The following is a 19,702-nucleotide window of genomic DNA, read 5'->3' on the forward strand; positions in this document are numbered from 1 at the left end:
AAATTAGGCATATATATATATGTATATATATATATATATATATATATATATATATATATATATATATATATATATATATATATATATATATATATATATATATATATATATATCTTGAAGGGTGAAAATGTGCATTTCGGAGCAAGTTTTTTGAAATTTCGATTAGAAGTTGAATTATTTAAAAATTAAGCTAAAGTTTGGCTTTTCTTCGAGATAATTTACGAAAATATTAATGCACAAAACTGCATTTTATACTGTTTCAAAAAATTTTAAAAATTATCTTTATAATTATACTAATTTAACAATCAGGTGAATTTTTCATTCATTCTGGCATTTTTAAAAAATATTTTTTGCCTAATTTCCAACAATAGATTACATTATTTATTTATTTATTTTTTTTTTTTTTTTTAAAATTCGTACCATTTTCAATGTTTCATGAAATATTTAATCGCGTGGTTTTATTTCTATTGTTGAAAGCTAAAAATGAGGAATTCTGTTTAATGTCTGAATAATTTGCATTGCGAATAAAAAAAAAATGAAGTTGTAGTATCCTCAAATTTTAAAGAGAAATGAACCGGATATTTTCGTTTTTAATAGAACTATGGTGTTTTGGGACTAGTTTCCATTAGAAGGCTCTTATATATATAAAAAAGAAGTTAAATGCGAAAAATAAAATTACATGGTTTTAACGGCAGACAACTTGGTGGACATGAAGTTATGTCTAAATCATTTATCTGAAAGTAAACATAATCATTACTCCTAGTGAAGCAGCTGGTCGCCCAAGGCGACTAGTAATTCATAGGTACAATTTATCGTTATTATAATGGCAAAATAAAAATAAATATAAATAAAAAAATGAGATCTAGGTTTGAATGACTACTATGCCAAAATGATGAAAGAAAATTCAGCTATCTGATAATTAGGGTAAAAGAATACAAAAAATATATATGCTGCTGAATTCAGATGAATCATTTTGTTTCCTTTAAAACAGGAATCTTTTATCTAAAGAGCATCCGTTTCATTTATCGAAAACCTTTGTACTTCATCCACCAAATTGATGCAACATCCTGACATGTATTTTCCTTCGCGAATTTCCTCATTATCCAGGAAAAAAGAAAAATGCATTTTTGCTTGAAATAAATGGTAAGTAACGACAGGTGTTACAACTGCGTTTGATGGAATGATTTGTTTTTGAAAAATATGTTCTGAAAGATTCAAGACATTATCATGAGAAATTCAATAACGTCTATCAAAAAAAATAGTCTTATATTTGGGAGAGATAACGATATTGCTTAAAGGAATTCTGAGGTTTTTAGAAACAAATTAAAATCAAAACCTATATCATAAAAAAATATTGGGAAAAATCAAGCATGGTATCATTACAAACAAACAAATCGTCCAGAATATAACCTAAAATATTTAAAAATAATTTATATTTTTTAATTTAACTTAGTTTTGAAGTTTATTTATCAATATTCTATGTAATGAAATCCTCAATTTTATATGAAAACAAATTTTGGATCGATAAAGTTTGATTATATTTTTTAAATTTAAGCAAATTTATAGTAAATTTATTGAAATACACAAATTTTAATAATAGTAATAAATTTTTATAGTTCTAAGAAGTTAAAAAGACATATTTTGTCATTCAATATTTATGCATTCAATTGTAGCTTTCTGCTCTTCATCGATATAAGTTTTCAGTGATCAAGTAAGTTATAAAAATGGTTTATGAAAAGAAAATTGTTTAATTCTCTTTTAAGTTATATATTTTATAGCATGAGACATTTAAAGATTAACCAAAACAGATCCTCGAAAAATTTAAAGCTTCTTATTTAATGATTTATTTAAACTGATTTAAGTTGCCTTTAAACCTTTTGGGCCCCACCGGGAGATATATGCCCCGCTGATATTTTTAAATCATCCAAAAGGATATGTTATTGTAATTTTTAATTACATCTTAGTAATAAAGAAACCTGAACGAAAACTGTATGTGCCACGAGTAAAGTTGCACTCGGAAAAAACTATTTTGTAATGTATCATACATAAAAATGCCATGAATAATGCTGTATATGTAAAGTTGGCAAGAGTTTTTATTCTAAAATTGTTTTAAAATATTGTAAAAACTAGAAACTCAACTTTTTACTATATTTTATATGGTCACTTCAATCCCAATGGGACACTTGTGTCCTATCTAAAACGACCACTCGGAAACATATGACCGACCTCGAAAATTGCTAATTCCTATGATTAATTTTTGTTTTTATTTTAGCAAAATATAGCTATTTATGCTTTATTTAAACTATTAGAGCCCTAAATTTTCTTAATTTTGGAAAAGAAAAAACTGGTATTGAAAGGGTTAAAAGAATCTTAAAACTATGGTTATGTTATACAAAATACTTAAATTTTATTATGAATTTTATTACGATGATAGAAAATATGCTTTAGATATTTAAATTATTTATCTTCATAAGATCTTCACTCCCTTAAAATAATTGTGAGAAACAGACGCTTTCTGAACACAACGGCATCAAACTTATAATCGATTCCTCGTTAAGAATCTTTCCATTTAATGAGACGTTCATCTTTGAACATTCTAACCTTTCAGATTCCTAATCTTTTTCCTGCTAGCAAGGTTTTCTAATTATATATCGGATAAAGGCAAAATCAATTTTTCAGCTGTTTCATGTAATTTTTCCCCCTTTTTAACATATATATATATATATATATATATATATATATATATATATATATATATATATATATATATATATATATATAAGCAGCAATGTATTTAATTTTTTAATATTAATATTAATATTAAAATATATAAGACCATCTAAAATTTCTGAAAAATAAAAATAGCTGTACAGAATAATACAGTATGAATTATAAAATATTTTATCAGTTTTGTACATACACGAAAACAGTTATGTTTTTTTTTATTTTGGTAGTAGAGCTGCAGCATTACTTTGCGATCTTTTTTATTTGATCATTATATGACATTTATCAACTTTCTTTCTAGCAATTTAAGAGATTGGACGAATGCATTTTAAACATGTTAATCGCGTTCTGTATTTGCAGTTATGATAAAAAGTGTTGGCTCCCTAAGCTTCGCGGCGTGTAATCTGTAAGAATACAACTGAGTTCTTTATCTATGTTCAATGTCACTAATCTGGAGAAAAACGTAGGGGAAACAGGATATCAAGAACTTCTGCTTGACCAGTTCTTCCCCATTCAAACGGTTAAGTCACAAACTGGTCATCTTAATTTCTCCTTTTCCTACTATTAAACGCCCGTTTTACAAAGAGTTGAATTAAAAGATTTTATTTTTCTTATTCTTCTTTAAATATTATAAAATTGTTTTAGTATAAACATAACTTGTATTGGAAGTGGGTAAGGGAGTGTTAATTAAGAATATTAATAGTAATTTACAAATACTGTCATTTGGTGCATTTGCTTAAAAACATTTTTTTTTCATTCAATTAGTTTAAAATACATTAAATATTGCACATTTAACTATATTAAAAGGCAAAAATTCAATATCTTGCACTGAATTGAAGATTTTTTTTTTTATTAAAAGTTAATAATATTTTTTTCTTATTTACAAAGAGAATATATTGTAATGGTTAAAAAAAATTCTAGAAAAACTACATCAAATATTTTATATTCCATTACAAATTTAACTTTCTCGATTTCGAAAAAAGAAAAATATCTTAGAAGAAGGAAAACAATTCATAAATCATCACTTTCACATAACCATCGCCAAGATTACTTAAATATTTCAGTTTTAATTAACTATCTTATAACAATTAATTTCTGGAAACTATAGCCCTTTTAACCTTCAAAAAGAAAAAGATATAAAATTCTTCAAAGTAAAAGTAAGATAAATGTCTGTTGTATTTTGCTGAAAAATCATGAATACATTATTACAAATTTATTTGTATGAATTAAGATTTCATGTTTGTTTTCAAAACTAATTTCCAAAAAATTTCTTTGCAGAATAGAGCATCTTAAACAAAAGTTTTCAGAATTCTACGAAAGTAAAGACAGAAAATTATCAAAATATTCATTTCAACTGACAAATAAAACAATTGAAAAAGAAATTTAAACAGTTTCATTCTTTTTAAATATCTAATGGAAAAGCATTACAAACATCATAATAAAATTAAATTGAAAAAATAATCATAGAAAATGACAAGCAAACATCGGAATAATCTCTGGAAATTTTTAGAATAAAACAAAATGGAATGTTAACTTTTTGCTTAATTTTATCAAGATTCTAATTGGGGTCAAATCATATTCATGCCACACAAAATCAAATAATACATATGTGTAAAAGCTAAATCATGATAGCAATAGAACGAAATGAAAAGAGATAAATTCCAATTTTGATGCGATGAATTATTGTATTCAAGTTATTAATTATCCTTTTAAAGATTCTAGCATTGCAGTCCAATTTAAATGAATATTATTGGATAATAAAATCTTTATCTTCGATTTTCTAAAACCTACTATTGCACAAATCATGAGAGTTTCCTAGAACAGGAATCATTACGTAGCTAAAAAATGCTCGATTAAACATAACTTCCGCGCACAGATCCGTTGCTTCTCAGTAGCCTTTAACGTAAGTGAGGTTGTACCATAGGAAGAAACAAAAGCTACTGGGAAAGTAAGTATGCAAAAGTCATATATATTTTTATCCTGAACGTATTAATATCAGAGGACAAGTTAAAAAAAAATTTAATCAGTGTATTGATAATAATAATATATAATTTCATTAATAATATCATCCATAATGGAAAAAGGTTTAGAATAAGCTTGCATTAATCAGTTATATTCTTTTAACTCGGGCATCGTGTGCAGTGGCGGATTTTCCACTAAGAAAATTAGGTATTGGCTTAAGGCTGCTAGACTGAGAAGAGGCCATAGAAGGTCAATTAGAAAATGTAATCTGCCAAGTTATAATTTGATAAAAAATGCTATGAATTATACAATATTGGAACTAAAATGCTTGATTTGAATAAGCAATTAATTATTAAATTGAAGATAATTGCATACTTATTTATAGTATATCGGGATATTAATTATTCCTTTAATTAGTTTTACATTTAAGTATGTAATTTTCCACTTGATGTTTTCTTTGTTTATTTTTTTCTTTCTAATTTATCATAATAATTAACATTTATCTGTGTGTAAGGCAATCATTAACTGATAGATGATTAATGATTTTTAAGACATTAATTCATAGAATAAATAATAATTGAAATAAATTTTTCAAAAATCCATTTAAAATAAATCCTTAACATAGCGATTAAATTAAAAAAATCTTTAAAGAAAAGTATAGAAAAAAGAACCTCATAAAGTGCTCTGTTTAAGGCTGCAAAATGCCTAAAGCCGCTATTAATCCAGAATAAGGCACACCAGTATCCTTGAAATTTTATGCACTGAATGCTTATTATTATATGCTATGTATGCTTTATTTGTAACAATATGTTAAACGCTGTATTGTATAATAAAATTATAATGCTGAGGATATATAAATAATACAAATAATATAAGAAATAAAATAATATTCGTTGTTAATTATTCTAACCGGCTTGATGGAAAAGTCTCGATTTGAGGTCTAAAGCTCCTAAATTCATGGCTTGATTTCATATAATATCCTCCATACATGCGAGCCTGGATTTTAAATCTTTAGAAGTCAAACATCTTTGATTTAATTTGGTGTTAAAATCTGGAGAGGGAGATGCACAATTAGATGTCTTCCCTTTAATTAAACATTGCGAAAACTTAGAAGACCGTCCCAAATTAACCTTCGGGCAGCTTTAGATAACAGCATTTAAACTTGAATAAGCTGCCCATTGATATAAATATGTTAAGGAGGAGGTTCCAAACCTTTCAATACTCGAAATCCAATTTTTATTAGAAGGGATTAAACTTGATTAATTTTAAGATTAGATATTGTTTGTTGCTTCTATGCATTGAATTATTTATGACTGCTTCTTATTTTAACAATCGAATGTACTTTTCCTTGTTTTGATTCCAATAATATGCTATTAAATTTCATTTTTGTCTTTAAAAAATTTTTACGTTTTTGTCTTCAAGCGATTTTTTTCTAACTTTTTTTTTTTATATCACCGCAAAAATCGATATTTAAAAGTCTCCCTCAATTTTTTTTAATACTTTTCCTTGAAAACTATTCATTTAATTTTAATTCTTCCCGGAAAAAAAATTCCTGAATATATTTATAGCACGTTTCTATAATTCATTCGATTTCTGAAAAATACTTTAATACAGATATCTGATTTGTAATAACTGAATAGAATCGGATAAAAAAAGCGAAAAAATGTTTCATAGCAATTATTCTAATTAAAGGTGTTTTTTTAAAAAATTCTTTTCTCCATAAATGAATCTTGAAATGGGGGGGGGGAATCTTTGAAAGAACTTCTTATTAAAAATATATAATGAGGACGGACACACAAAGTAGCTGAATAGGATTTCTTTCTTTATTATTACACCACGCAGGTGTTTTAATTGGAGTAGCATAGTCATATCTGGCTCTTGCGCCATTAAATCAAAATTCTTAACTCCACCAATTAATTAACCAGCGCAGGAATTTTAAAAATGTAGTGTTTAATGGCTGGCATATTATTTCTAAATTGCGATATGCATGATGAAATATCCAGCGGAAGCGACCTCCTTGGTTTTTATCTCTTATACTCCTTGCATAAGTTATTGATTCCCCTCCTCCTGCATAAAATTGTAAACTTTGTGTAATGTCGCGAATGCCTTTACACAAAGGGATTACAAACAAGTTACAAGGGATTGACAAACAATGGTTACAAAATATAGCTATTTGGTGTGAATCTAGCCTTCTGATTAAAATCTTTAATGAGAATATGTGCTTTGGAAACCTTTCTACCGACTTTTTGGAACCAGAATTTGACACAAAACTACAGTTTTAGTCACAAGTTAATATACAGAATTTCATTGTTTTAAGGCATTGCAATTATGAGTTTGTTGGGATTGGAATGTTCATGTTGGAATCCAATCACAATACTTTCTTATTAAAAAAATAAATTTATTATTTTAGCATTAAAATACAACATATTTACATTCTACGCGATAAGACTTTGGACGGATGCATCAGACTTTTCTATAGGTTGCAATAGGTCCATTTATCATTGGACATTGATGCAATTGTCCAATGATAAATGGGAACCAATTGCTCGTGTAGCGTAGCTGTTAACTGGCTTATGAGCTTTCACCACAGACTCCCCTGAAGTGAGACAGAGGTGAGACGAACGATATGGCTGTTGAGTGGTGATGTATTAGCTGTTGATACTGATGCATTCATTGTTACTTTTTAAAATGTCTGATTTTTACTAGAATCGTCTGCTTTTAAAATTTTAACCACATACTATTTAGGATGGAATTAAACCATACGTTTGGCGCAGTATGGCCAAGATTGGCTCTTGTGCCAATAAACCCAACAACAACATAATGCGCCTGTACCCATTTGAGTTGCGGCGAGCGTGTGTGGGTGAGTGGTTGCTGTTGTTGCGTCAAGTGAGTCTGACGACTTTGTTTTGCTGCGTCAAGTGAATCTGACAACTTTGGTTTGCTGTGGGTAGATGGCACCATAACAGCTGTACGAAGGTTGAAGGATCACGTCTGGGTCACCAAGTTGGGATTGGAATGTTCATGTTGGACTCCAGTCACAATACCTTCTTATTACAAAAATAAATTTATTATTTTAGCATTAAAATACAACATATTTACATCCTACGAGCTGAGCCTGACCGCTTGTCGACAATTAAAGTGTCGAGAGTATCGTACGAATCGTTTTCGATTAATATTACGATGCAAGTGATTAGTTTCCTGTTACGTCGCACTAGATCAGGATCGCTCATAGGTTACAATTATTTGTATTCACTACAAGTTACTGCATTTATAGTTTAGTCTGGCAGATGTTTTATACTTGGATATATTTCATTCAAATTTTGATATTTTAGATGCTAAATCTGTGTACTGAATCTTATCTGCCCAGCTCTTTGTGTTTTGTAATTATTGAGTTCACTTCTACCCAAGCAACCAAATTGACAGACATCCTATGACTGGATTTCCCTCTAATTTGATAGAAAGCAGAAATTTAGTGTTAAGTCCAAATACTAAATTTCATTCTTCTAGATCAAAGCGTTTTTGTGTTATCGTGTTCACAGATAGACAATCATAATGAGAAAATGTACTTTCCGAACTCAGGGAAGATTTGTTAAAATCTCAAGTTGAAATTCTTTGACGATTACAATACTTCGTATATGAAAAAGTAAAAAAAAAAAATAATTCAAAACACTCTACATGGTAGATAATCGGGCCAAGAATTTAACGCATTTACTTATTTCTTGGGTAATAGTGTTCATAAAGAAAAACTAAATTTTATAAAAATTTTAATTTTCTTAATAACTTTGAAGCGTAAAGGTGTGAAAACCATATTTACATCACTTTCAAATTTTAAAAAATAACTTTTCTGTGACACCAATTTTTATTTTCATATAATTTGCCTACAAATTTTTTGAATAAAATTGTATAACTAATTTTAAATATATTTTACAATAGCTTTAATTGTTTCAGTTACTGGGTACAGAACTGGATTCGATAACTGGGTATTCACTCACCCTGGGACGATATTTAATACAATTTTTGCGTGCACAAAATTGTTGATATACAATCAAGAGATGATTTGAAAACAGTATGAAGGTAGATGAATCAAGTTTAAAATATTATCATGACACGGAGCAACGGTTCAGTGTTCTTGTATTTTTTTAATCACAGCTCTCTCCTAAGATTTGTATTAAATTCTTGCCAATTTCCAGTGCATAAACAAATCTTTAATTGTTACTCTGTCATATTTTTCATATATATTTCTACTAATAGTAGCACTATAATGACAAATATTTCTTTATTTTATCATTAATAATTACTTTTCTAGTATAAAGTATCATTTTCTTCCTTTTTTTTTTTTATGGATCATCTACAGGATGTACTCATAGGTTCAGAATCGTTGTAGTAAGAAATGGTTTATTTCATTATTTTAAATTCCCCCGTGCCTATTTTAAGGTAGATAAATCTTTGGATTTGTCCTCTACTGATAAAAAGCTTTTCTTCTGAAATTTCACCGAAAAGTTCCTATGCAAAAAGCAATAATTCAAAGTATAAAATCAAAGCTAGAAATCAAACTTTCATCCGTATTATTGTACGTTTTTAAAGTATTTCTTTCATACTCATAATGAAAAAAATATATTGTAACTTATTTTTCACGCACTTCTTACTGTGCTGGAGCTCCTAAATTCAATGCAATTGTACATTTTTTAAACAGCATAACGCTGTAATATCGTCATAATTTAACTATCAATTAGACGATATATTTTAATTAAAATCGGATTTCATACGAGTGAGCGCCATATAATAGAGAATTTTACAAGAAAACGAATATTAGATTTTAAAACAGATATAAAATAGATGAAATATATCAAAGATTAAAAGTAAGTAATTAAAAATAAGTAATACCCATTATTAGTAAAATGTTTTTAAGAATGAACTTAAAGGGGGATGCATATCTTTTATCACAAATTTGAAAATGAGAAAAAAAAAAAAATCAAACTAGAGATGCGCTGAAAAAACAGCAATAAAAAACTGTAAATCAAAAGAAAAAAAATTCCTAATCCTTTATTAAATGGATTCCTCCAATGGATTCATGATGCCATTATAAACGTATAGGGTCATTTATCTCTTAATTGCACGTTGTCTTTCGAGTAACTGCAATTTTACTTTCTTATCTCTCATGTAATATGCTCAAATAATAAATTTAATCTTCAATTTTTCGGTTTCAGCGATGGAAGAAAAACCACGCAACTAAATATTTGATGAAAAAAATGAAAATGATTTGAATATTTTATTGTAACAACAAAAAATATTACTGAAATCCCAAAATTTATAACATAATATACTAACTAAACTGCTATTGATAATTAATGTCTTTATTATTAGAATTATTTAAAATTTTAGAACGGCTAAAAAAAAAATTGTTTTGGAAGTTACTTCGGATAAACTTTCTCGTTTCAAGGGCAAAATGCCAAAACCTCTCTCAGGGTGAGAAACGAAATTGAACGGTTGCGTGGGAGGTTGTATAAAAATAGTTGTAAAAAAGTATTACGTCAAAATATCTTTTTTTTTTAAATTTAAAAGTATATTTCTTTTTATCTAGATATTGAAATCATGAAATAATACGATATCAACAATAAAATCTTGTATATTTTGTAGTTGTTATCATAAATTTTATTTTCAATCTAAAAATTAATCACACGCATACTGTAATTAAAAATATGAATACAATGATTATAAAATATTAAAAATTAATTTTCAAAAGTAATTTCAAATTATATTAATACTAATAATGTTAGCCTATAATCATGAGATGGGGAAATATATCAAGCCTTGTCGGGTTGACAGCTGACCTTTCACCTCAAACAGACAAGTGCATTTGCAGAAAGGAATAAAAATATAAAATGGGATGCCGACCGCTATGAAATAATAAAGTTGTAATATGTAGATATGTGTTGAAAATCGTGTATTTTCTTCCTGCTTTTTAGAGCATTGTTGGCAAATTTGGTGTAATGATAGAGCGAAAACACAAATAGATCTGGCAAACCTCGACTCACATCCGTTTCCTAACTTGAGAGAGTAGATTCATCTGGTATCAAGCGTTTCTTAACAGCACACACGCGAACTCGTCAGAGGCAATTATACTATAGAAACCAATACTTTTCGGAATCGAAACATCAAATGTATTTAAATGTTTGCAACTCTAGATTTTTTTTAAACTCCTTCCAGATTTTATTTGAAATTCATGCTTCATCTCTCACCTGACAACCTTTTATTTAGAAATTTTAGTTTGATATGAAATAATGAATTCACACACACAGAGAGACACACAGACACACACACACACACACACACACAAGAAAAAAAAACTTTGACTTTTTTTTTATTTATGAGGTTTTGTATTACATATCACCCACGATTAACTGCATTTTACGTTGCAGCATCAACGGAAGTTGATCTTTTTTTCTGTTCCAATATTGTGCCCTGATATGGAAGAACTTCACGATACTCAAGATTCATAGAGAAATCCCTGCCTGGTTAAGTTAAGTTTAGTTTAGTTATATTAATTCCCCGTTTTAAGGCAACACTAGGGCTATTTTGGGACGTACCTCATAATCTTGGACTTGGACTGTGGTCAAATGATGAGGACGATACCTGAGCTGGCAACCCTCTGTCCAAACTTCCACGCGTATTAAACGACGTATTTAACGTGCACCAGGCTAGATTACACGAAGGTTCTTTTGGTGGAATCGGTTCTCGAACCTGAAATCCTCCGCTTTCGAAGCAGCGGCCTTAGCACCAGGCATCTGTGGCTCGAATCCTCTGCTTGAGAATGTTCCATTATAAATCTGACGTTGGCTCTTTTCCTCAGCCCATCATCTCAACAATGCGAAATTTAATTTTCATTAAATTTAATCAACATTGTGACATTCCCCCTCCACCCAAAAATAAACGTTTTACTTATTTTTAAAAACTATGGACAGTCGGCTGTTTAACGAATTCATTCGTATTTAGCAAATAAACTTACTATAGACTGCTTATTTTTTTCTCGCTAATTTAGATTTCCTGTATTATGTAGATTAGGTTTAAATGCTTTTACTTAACTTCACATATTCCATGTTTGTAAAAATTGAACATTGAAAGAAACTTTTTATTCGTTTCTTCATGCCTGGAGTTCTGCAATTTCATACAGTTATTGTTTCTGATGATAATAGAATTTTTTTTCAATAATTTTAAAGTAATCACACAATTAATAACTTAATTGAGTTTTAAAAAGTCGTTTCATGGAGGTTGTGTCATCTGGAAATTAATTTCAGAAATATGAGATGAGACTTGGATTTTTTTTCTTCAGGTGTTTCCCATCTTTTTCACCTTTTAGGTTGCAGTAAATATCTTTAATAAAAAAAATTTAAAATTTAAAAAAATAATAAATATGTAAACTTTTATAATAAAACGCTTTATCAATGTATTTAGGATTAAAAAATATTTGATGGTTAAAACAAAAATCGTAACATTTTCAGAATTAGAAAACTGTAAGAAAAAGTTATAAAATAACAATTAAATAACAAAAGAGTAAAAAATCTTAAATATTCATTATAGAAAAATTAAAATGGATTACGAACTAGATTATGATTCCAATTTTCTTAAAGCTTTTCTATCTGGATATCATACTCTTATTTAGATTATCCACCATAGTTAGTAATTGTGATCTTTGTAAAGATCCATTCGCATTGTTTGAATAACAAATATTATTGAATAATATGTGTTTTAAACTTAAAATATACATACAACCCAATGTCGCCACAACGGTGCTAATGGACTGCTAAGTGTTAAATTTCTGCTAAACGTATTTTTAAGTTTTAATTTTGCGACCAAAATATCATAACCACACAAACATGTCAGAAAGGTGTTTTAAAATCAAAGGTTTAAAATTTTTAAATTCCTAATGTTTTTTCTAAAAGTAATTGAACTTTTATGCTTCTAATTGGACGTTTTATAAAAAATATTTTTATCTTTGATTATATTCGGCTCTTGAAGTTTTAATACCTGTAAAATGGTTTATATTTACTTTATAAATCCATGATTCGTTTTTTTAAAATGTTTTGACATAGAACATATTTAACTTTTAACCTCTTTGTCGTCCGTAACGCGTCTAGCACGTTCAAGTGAAACTTCTGAAGGGTGGCCGTAACGCGCTTCAAGCGTTCTACATTTTAAAACTTTTAAACGCTTTGTAAATGTTTACTTGTTTGAGTTTTTATTTTTGTTCTAATGCAGTGAAAAACAGAGGACCGCTATGGAGAAATTTTCGCGAACAGGAGAGGACGGCGAAAGGGTTATACATTTAATATTTGCACATTTTTAACACTTTTAACACTTGAACACTTTCTCGATTATCTTCGTTTTTTAAAAAAATATTTTTAGATTGATTGCATACTAATTATAGAAAAAGGATATGTTTTATAATGAGCTTTATATTTACTAATAATAGCTTTTATTTTGCGTGTATTATTCAACATGTATGCACTCTTCAATTAGGGGAAGTTTCCCCTTCTGTTACATGCATTTTTTTAATAAATAAATACCAACCTTTACCATTAATTCTCTGGATTTTGTATTTACAAAAAGATTTTCTTCTTCAGACAAAACATGAAGACAGCAATACTTCTCGGCTTGTGCCTCCTTTTGATTCTTCAACAAAGCACAGTAGAAGCGCAATGGAATCGTCGACAAAGCAATTCTAGAGATGTCAGAGGGGGGAGAAGAACACAAGGTTCTGGTGGACCATCAGGTACTGGTGGAGCAATTAGTTTTCCATCTCAGGACGACAGAAGGAGAGGCGGCGGCGGAGGAGGAGGAGGCTCGGACAGAAATCTTCATGCTGGAAAATTTCCTGGAGGATTCTATACTGGTTCCAAGTCTTCATAGGTAAGAAGAGCAATTTAAATTCATTTTCATTCAATTTTTAATTTAAATGAAAGAAAAACCAGAAAACGCTCCTAGCTAGAATTGCTTATTTTCATACAACAATATTCAAAACAATTTATAATCGAAGCTAATATATTTGTTGTCTCATTTATATTCTTTAAACAACCTCCTTTAGCGATCTATTGGTGCGCCATGGATCTTGGTAGCATTTAATTTCAATTAAAATTCTTTCACATAACTTCAGGTTTATGATTCAGGCTATTATCTATTTTTAAGCATCAAATTGTCACTGATGTTAAAGCTATATTCTTTTAATAGTCATACTTGCAAATATAGAAACTACTTATTGTGCACAATCGTAGCGGTGTCAATACCTATAACCTATTAAATACGTAACTATCTGGTCAATATGTATCTTAACTTTTGAGATATTATAACTTTTCTATATATTGCATATTCTTTTTTTTTTTCAACTATATAATAAAGCAGGATGATTGAATATTTAATGAAATAACGAAAATGGTCTGAACTTCAATTCAACAAATAAATCTGTAGATAAAAAATAGGTTTAAAAACAAGTCAAAGTTCAGGAAAAATTTGCACTACAAATAAATAAGTATCAATAAAAAGCAATTTTTTAAAATTTTAATATGTTATATATTATCGCTGAAAAATCCGAACCTTTATTTAATTTCTAATTGATTGATGATGATGATGATGTCGTTTCCGCGTTACCACGGAAAGGGGGTGCAGTAGCTTCTGAGGTAAAGACCCCTGAGCACAAAAGGGCAGAAGTCTGACTTTTAGCTCATATGAAGGTGAAACTCACACATTCGCTTGCACAACCCCTTTTTACAGGGGGGCACATTCACATATAGAACATAGATAAAGAACAACCACGCCCAAACAGGGATTCGAACGCGGGACGCCCAGATCACGGGGAAGATACGCTACCCCTATGTAAGGACATCGGCTTCTAATTGATTAAAACTCTAATTAAAATTTCGAAAAAATTCTCCGAGATTTACATTTTTACACTCTAAAGTACATCTATACCATATGTGGTAACTCTCGGTCTAACTGATGGCCTGCAGAGCGCCAACATACGCACACACAAATCTCTACACTTAGAAAGAGAGAGAGAGAGAAAACGGTTACGTATACATTTATCTTTATTATTAGAAGAGACAGAGATTAAAGAATAATATGCAAAACACAATTTTCTTGTTATGCGGATGAAATGAACGACGTTATTAAGAAAGGGAAAAAACATTTGCCAAAATGAGAGGTTCATGATTGATAGATTCATTTTCTGTCATCTCAAAAATTAATATTACTGATTTACCGTAGAGTCCAATACTTAAAAGCATACGAAAAAATAGTTGAATATATCTGCTTCAACATTAAATGAAGTAATTAATTAAGATTTTTATTTAATTCTAGCAAAAAAAAATTATTCACGGACATATCATTGGAAGAAAGATTGTTAACATAATATTGTTCGCTAAAGATCAATGTAAGGAATTTTGTTTTAAGTTAGCAAAACGTAGGTACATTAAATTTGCAGCAATAAAAAAAGGATTTTGTAGAAAAAAGAAATTACATTTGCATTTAATGAGTATAATCCTACTTTTTTTGTGTGTCTTTTGCCGTACAAGAATGATATTAAACTCAAATGCTAATAATACATGAATTTTTATGTTACCACATGACCATTTCAAAACTGATTTGAGGTGAATGTAAGTTATAATTGAACTTACAGAAGACTTTCATCAGTAAAAATAACGATTGTCACCCGATAAGTACTTCTAAATATGAAAATAATTTCATCAAATTTTGCTAAAAAATATTTCTGAAATATTTTTTTTTTTTAATTTGGCTGATTAATATGTATGAAATTAAGGCCTCGAACTTCAATGAATTTTGCCTTCACATTTGGATAGTTCAGGATCTCGATTACCTCTGTGTGCCTATGATTAGGAATTGTTCTTAAAATATTTGCTGTTATTGGTGAAGAATGTTGTTCGTGGTTTTAACAACACTATGGTTATATTGAGAAATGTTGCAGTTCATTATTAATAATTATAACTAGAAATTTAAAGCATTCATTTTCGAATTTTTATTAAACAATTTATTCATATTGTTGTGGTGAAAGCTTATAATTGGCTTTGATATACTGGCAATTGCTTTTGTATTGTGGTCATATTACTCGGCTGGGAACCACAAGATCCCAGGTTCTATCCTCGCTCATTCCAATTCGATACTTTGGTGACCTCGGACAATGAACCTTCAACTTTTGTACGGCTGTTGTGGCGTCATCTACCAGCAGCAACCCAAAGTCGTCAGACTCACTTGAAACTGCAACACAAAAAGGCCGCACAGTGTTATATTTAACTGGCTGTAAAGGTATTCGTTGCAGGCTACAGGTTATCGAAAAAAAAAAAAAAAAGAGTTTGGCATTGAGTTTGATACTTTCCTCTAAAATACTGCTGCAATATTTTACAATATTGCATACTATTCAGAATATTAATGTGATACGAGTTAATAGATACAGGAATGAATTAAATACAATTATTACGCCATTTCATTTTAGCAGTAAGTTATTTTCTTTTTGGGATATTTGTGGTTTGGTTTTCCATTAAAAAAAAAACCAACTCACAATTCAAGATTAAGTACATTATCCGAGATGGTTTTCAATCAGGAAATATATTCGAATTAGATTTCTTCTATTTCAAAGAATTCGTGAATCGATATCTGTCGTACTTTTTGAAAATCAATGAAATTCTTATTTCTCTTCAAACTGCAAAGTACATCCCAACTAGGGATTGCAATACCGGACCAAAATTTCAATACCGGTATTCGGTATTTTTTAGATCTTAATACCGGGATACCGGTTTTAATACCGGTATTAGAAATTTTAGAAAAAGAAAGAAAACACAGGTGTTTCTTTGTTTTATTTGCCAGTTTTATAAGAGAGTGTAAATATCAAAAATAATATGAAACTTATAAATTATAACATTAAATAAAGAATCACAAAAAAGTAAAGGAACAACTTATTTATTTAAATCACAAAAAAAGTGTAAATATCACTATTCAGTCTGTGGTACTATCACAAATTTTTGAAATGTGATCTTAAAAAACATTATGCATTAATTGTACTGTCATTAAGCCTGAAAAGTAATTTTGTGTAAAAATTATCAGCTGTCGAAAACGCTCTTTCGGCATCTACGCTAGTTGGTGGTACTGTTAGCAATGCACGATATACTTTTTCCAAGTATTTACCTCTAAATTCCTCATCTTCAAATAAATCGATTTCTCGTCCTATGGTTTTGGATATAGCTGATTTCGGAATTGTATTTTGGTTCGTTGAAATTTTTTTATCTATCGCTAATTCTAATTTTTGTTCAAGAGACAATTCCTTTTCACTATCGACATTCAATTATCGAAGATTATCATAATCTTCGATAACTGAACCGAATTTTTCTGAGTGTTGATAGGTTTATGGGTAAAAAAATTTAAGAAAATTTACTATAAACTTAATCATATTTGAATTATTTTCTTTTCTTCTTTTTCATTTTTAAAATCCTTATAATTATGTAAATACCATAAGACATTTTCTATTTTAGTATGCCTTTCTTCTGTGCGATTTTTCAATGTAACATATAATTCTTCAGATAGTGATGTGTGTTCTTTCATAACTGCAACATGAAATTTATTGTTGCAGTAGCTGTTAATAAATTAAAACCTCTCCAACATAATGCCTCTATAGTCAGTTTTATTGGAAGTAGAGCTGATATAGTTCTGGATATTAAGTCGAATTCACTATCTGAAAAATTAATTTACAGGTTTAAGTCGATTATTGCTTTTTGGATTGGATTTCTAAATTTCAAAAATCATTCCCTCATTAGGAGTAAACTGTTGCAACATGTCTTAGAATCTATTATTAACATATACTCTGTTTTATTTTCAGTAAGTATATATTTTAGTAATATATACTTACATTTAACTCATTTTTTATAGGGGAACGTTTAAATATATTAACAATTTTTCGAACTTTATAAATTATAGGAAGCAATTCTTGATGGGTTAATATTTCATCCTCATTAGCAATATCTTCTTCAACAATTACATTGTCATTATCTTCATTGTCAATATCACTCTCACTCTCTTTAAAGTTGGAATCCGAAGTTTCTATATCCACAGTATTTGGATTCTTCTGTTCTTTACTTTTTTAGTATAATACATCTGTTACTCCTAATTGAATACCATGAGCATAGCACAATTGCTGATTTGCACCAATCAACTTTCCAACTTTTTTCATAACTGTTGCTCCATTAGTCGTTATGGATACTATATCTTCTTTCAGGGATAATCCATGTTTCGCTAATTTAGATTTAAGCAACTAATTAAGCCATTAATTAGCTAATTAATTTCGCCCGTTAGGGAGACATAAAAACAAAAACGTATACTATTTTGCTATGTTGGCGATCCCTGAACATATAGTAGAGACAATTTAAAAAATTTCTATACTCTGTTTCACCCTAACTTGGCAGTATTGTAAAAGGTAGAAAATGTGACGCTCCGCGTTGGGAAAGAGTTTCCCATCAATTCCGACTTTAAAATAGTTAAAATGCGCGGAAATTTATCAAATAATGTCATAAATTACAGAAATCCTTTTTTAATCAGTATGTATTTAAGTATGTATTATTCTCAAGTTAGAAGTGCTTATCTGTTAAGTATTTTGTAAATAAAGCGAACGAATAAAACTAAAAGATTGACATAATGAACTCCACTTTGGCTAGAACCGGTCTTCAAGGTCAAATAATTGGCGCGCTTTTCTTTTACTTCTTCGCCAACTCAGCTTCATTCAGGTCGCAACCGTTATTATCTTTCGCACTTTTTTACCAGCTGATATTTTTGATACTATTAATGACATTAGTAGTTATTAGTTTAGATTGTTGAATATTTATTCGATTCGTCATTTTTATTCACTTCTAAAATGTCTGAAAAATAGAAAGTGTTATCACCGACTACGCTGTGCACACCTTCAAGACGAGTGAAACAACAAAAAGTGCAGCATACAGAAACATATTAAATATTTATTCTCGACTCCGAGAAAACCCTCAAGATTCTATCAATCAAATCGTCGATAAAGTGTCGCACCTTACAGATGTTTCGCAATGAACAGTTTTCCTTTTGAAAAAAGAAATAAAGGCATCCAGTCTTTTAAGTACCCCTGGAAAGAAGCGACCTGGCTCAGTAGGTAAACATTCAGGTCTTGTAAAATAGGATGATTTTACATTATCCTATATTTGACGAAAAATCCATGCATTTTTTCGTAGAAATGAAATCCCAACATTAGATAAAGTTTTAAAAGATGTTTAAAGTTTTAAGAGTTTTCAAAGATTTAGGATTTTCTTTTGAGAAACGATGAAACGAAATGAAATAACATTAATGATTCAATAATATTGAAAAAATAATGAAAATAAGGAAACAATTAATTCTCCGAAAAAGTGATAATATAACAAAGTAAATAAATATTTACTATTTGGCGAAAAATTTGCGAGATAAAGTTTCGCCAGCGATTTGCATTTCTAGTAACTTTGTACTTTAAAGTAACCCAGTTCCCCTGACAACGACTGCGATTCGGCTTGCCTAGAATATACACTACTGCCAAGTTAGGGTGAAACAGAGTATAGTAAATACCGAAAAACCGGTATTTAAACTTGTGAATACCGGTATTACAAAATTGTACAAATGGCTCAAAATACCGGTATTCGGTATCCCGGTATACCGGTATTGCAATCCCTAATCCCAACGATACGTTACATTAATACAGCAAATTATAACAAAATATGTTTTTAAAATTATTTATTTTCAATGCATTTAATTTCTGTCTGTTTGTATTTAGATAAGGCATGTTTCAAACCACTACTCGACTAGGAAAGAAGAAAAAAATGTATTGAGACAACCTTCAAAGAAGGAAGAAGCTTTTCAAAAACCAATAATGTTGTATTTAAATTAAACACTCTGTAAATAAAAAGAGTATTTTTCACCTTTCAAATGTAGCTTCTTTTTTTTCATATGAAGTATCAAATACTTCTTATTT

At 29.1% G+C, this 19,702-nt stretch overlaps 1 long non-coding RNA gene across 1 annotated transcript; it reads left to right on the top strand.

Moving 5' to 3' along the window:
• Positions 1-4,566: 4,566 nt before the first annotated feature.
• LOC129961657 (uncharacterized) lies at positions 4,567-19,657 on the top strand. Its single transcript, XR_008783810.1, has 3 exons — positions 4,567-4,672; positions 13,308-13,593; positions 19,505-19,657. It is a non-coding gene; the product is annotated as an uncharacterized LOC129961657 (long non-coding RNA).
• Positions 19,658-19,702: the final 45 nt, after the last annotated feature.

The sequence above is a fragment of the Argiope bruennichi genome, chromosome 2 (assembly GCF_947563725.1).
Source record: "Argiope bruennichi chromosome 2, qqArgBrue1.1, whole genome shotgun sequence".
Lineage (NCBI taxonomy): Eukaryota > Metazoa > Arthropoda > Arachnida > Araneae > Araneidae > Argiope > Argiope bruennichi.